Raw genomic sequence first — 3,465 nt, 5'->3', positions numbered from 1 at the left:
AAGAAATTGATAGATTGCCTGAAAATTTTGGAGCAGGACAAGGCTATTGACCGTTTTCTGTACCACAGACTGTACCCAGGGGAGGCCACACCTAGTCTGTATGGTTTACCTAAAATCCACAAACAGGTTGTACCTTTAAGACCAATTGTTAGCATGATTAACTCTGTCACTTACAATGTTTCCAAATATCTGGCGTCTGTACTCATCCCTTTAGTTGGCAGCTCAGAACACCACATACAGAACACCATGGACTTTGTGGATAAGGTGAGGGATTGTCATCATAGAGACTGATGAAACAATGCTCTCTTTTGATGTCACATCACTCTTTACGTGCATTCCTGTTGATGATGTAGTAGAGGTGGTCAGTTTAATATTAAAATCAGACACCACTCTGAGCAGCAGAACCACGCTTTGCAGAGAACAACTGTGTCAACTCTTGAAACTGTGCCTACAGTCAACCTACTTCACATATGGGGAGCAATATTATAGGCAGAAACATGGGTGTGCTATGGGGTCTCCAGTTTCTCCTAGTATATTGCTGTAAAAGTTAAACATGACATTTCTTTTCAGTAAACTTTCAGTTGACCGAAGCTTGAACTTCGACACACTTACAAACTTTGCTCATTGAAGACAGAAAATCAGACAATGCATCAGTAACCTGATTTCTTCTTTGAATGAGGATTGTAGTGAACTTGATCTGACCCTGATCTGACCCTGATGACCTCAAATCTATCAGATGGACAGGGACTGTTATTTCATTGATCTGAATACAGTCTGAGCCATCTGGTGACTTTCTTTCTTGAATTAATCAAGCAGAAAAGACAATTTTTATAATCATCACTGTTTTACAAATGTTTGATAATCAAATTGTGTTAGTTCACTCAAAGTTACAGGTTGAAGAGAACTACTCATTTTTATTTTACATAAACAGTAAGTAATGATTTTTATTCCTCATTCAAAGAAGAAATCAGGTTAATATGCATTTCTTGATTTTTCTGTCTGCAATGTAAGTATGTTAAAGGTCGGTTTTCGGTCAACTAAAATGTTTACCGAGAAAGATGTCATGTTTAAACTTTTGCAGAAGATTATAAGTGTGAGACTCCACGAAGTCTGAAGTCCTACAATAATCTTTCTGTTCGTTACTAAACAATCCTTGATTTTTAATAACATCTTACATCATACACCACACCTCTATTCCTGGTCCATCGACCAATCAAAAGCTCTCAAATGACCCGGAAGTCGACCCATTTAAAATGTGGCAACTTCCCAGTTCATGAAGGAGTTGAAAGAGTTGAAGAGGCTGAAGGAGTTGCAAGAAGCTGAGACGCTGAGTTGCTGGAGTTTGTTGGTTGCTGTGTTGCTGCACTCAGAAATGAGTTCAACTAGAGAGCGCACAGAGTGATGGAGTTAGAGCTCTTGGATGCAGACGCGTTCAGGATGATCCAGAGACGTTTTGGGATTATAACTTCTGTTTGAACAAACCACGTACGACTCTCTGAAGGTTTGGCAGTTCTCACGGAGACGCTGAAAGGGTCTGAAGGATTCTATACCGAGCTGATTCACGTCAACCAGGTAACAGTTTCTTCTTCGACTAAAGTGTACCGGAGGCAAGCTGAGATCTGATGGAGCGTGCACGTTCTGGTCATAACAGATTAATTCCCTCACATATCTCTCTGTAAGATAAATCTCCACTTCATCTTAAACTCTGCTTTCTCTTAAATTCAGTACAGATATTTTAGAAATATCTGAAGCAAAGTCCTCAATCACCGCCGCGTGATTGAAGCTCATTTTCTGTGAAACTTGTCTGTTATTATTTTCATATTTTGCCAAATTAATGTAAATGTTTGATGTTAAACTTTGATTCTGAAAATAAATGACCGCATTCATTTTGATGGGTCAAAGATAAATAACGTCTCTCGTTACATTTCTGTTAAATTCAATGCACGACATTTACACAGTCAGAAAGATGAGGAACTCGTGAAAATTGTATGCATATATCTCGTATATGTACTACTACAGGATTAAAAATCATTATACTGTTTCACAGTTAATTAAAATGATTAGTTCACTTCAACATTTAAAAATGGTTTGAACTAACACAATTTGATAATCAAAACATTTGTAAAATAGTAATGATCATAGAGAATTGTCTTTTTCCACTTGATTAATTCAAGAAAGAAAGTCTCAGGATGGGTCAACCTGTATTTCTGGATTCAAATCAATGAAATGACAGTTTCAGTCCCATACGGTCAAGTTTTGACATCAGGTCAAGTTCACTACATGAGCTTGTGAGAGCTCTCTCTCACGATTTAATTCATTTGCCCAGGTATCCTTATCAAATACTGTGTCTCGAGTTTGAGGTACTCCTCTGTTCCGCTGTTTAACCTTATTGCAAGGTCGTCAGCTTTGTTTGCCTCAACATAGAATGTTGCTTTCAACAAGAGTGCTAATTTAGCCAGCTGGTCATAGCTTGACTTTGTTATGGCTGCAGAGGTCACACCTTCTGCAACATCCTTCAGCTCGTCCAATAACTCTTTTGAGTTCATGCTGTCCACCTGTTCACCATATGGATGTAAGGACCCTGTTAGCAGCGTTAACGCTCTCTCCAACCAGTCCTTCCCCTCACATGGATCAATTTTTTTTTCTGTCACATCTGCCATGGTTATTCACCGTTCAGCAAAACCTATCTGGTTAAATAGTTGTAACCTTAGAGTTTTTAACAGGTAAATATTTGTATTTAAGTGAGCAGCGAGTGTTATACACTATCTCAGCTCTGGGTTCAATCAACAGTACTGTTAAAAGCCAACTTGTTCAAATGAATGGACACCTACTTGTAGGTTTCACCCCAATGCATGAATATTCTAAGTAAATGCCTCCTTCTGGCAGTGTTACTTAACGAGCTTAAATCTAACAGATATAATGAACCAGGCCTGTTCTGTGTTAATTCACTCAAATGCACTTAACATTAATAAACCTGCAATTTTTCTAAAAAGTCTTACAGCAACGTTCAGTTTTAAACGCTCTCAAGCAGTTTAAATTTACCAGAATTCGCCATTTAAACAGTACACAGAAACCAGGCTGGATTAACAAAAAAAAAATTTAAATGAAAGGCCTTCTTTCAGGAAAACTGTTATACTCCTTTTTCAACAGCAGGTGGTGGTGTAAGCTTACTTTTACCAGCAGAAGTCTATGACAACTTCCTGTGAACCGTCCTGTTGACATTCGGTTTTTAGCCGTTAGCTAGATGTAGCACACGGTCGAACACGGTTAAATCAGGATGAACACATCAACATTGAAACAGATCAGCAGCAACATGATATGGTTTTTCACAGTGATTATTCTAGTTAGAGATTCATGAGTCTAACAGCCTCAGGGTAGAAGCTGTTCCTCAGTCTAGTGGTTCTACACTTAATGCTCCTTAACCTCCTTCCTGAGGGGAGTGGGGCAAAAAGTGTGTGCTGGGTG

Source organism: Nematolebias whitei, chromosome 15 (genome assembly GCF_014905685.2).
Source record: "Nematolebias whitei isolate Nwh7 chromosome 15, NemWhi1, whole genome shotgun sequence".
NCBI lineage: Eukaryota > Metazoa > Chordata > Actinopteri > Cyprinodontiformes > Rivulidae > Nematolebias > Nematolebias whitei.
The sequence above is the reverse complement of the archived record's forward strand: the minus strand, read 5'-3'. Positions refer to the sequence as shown.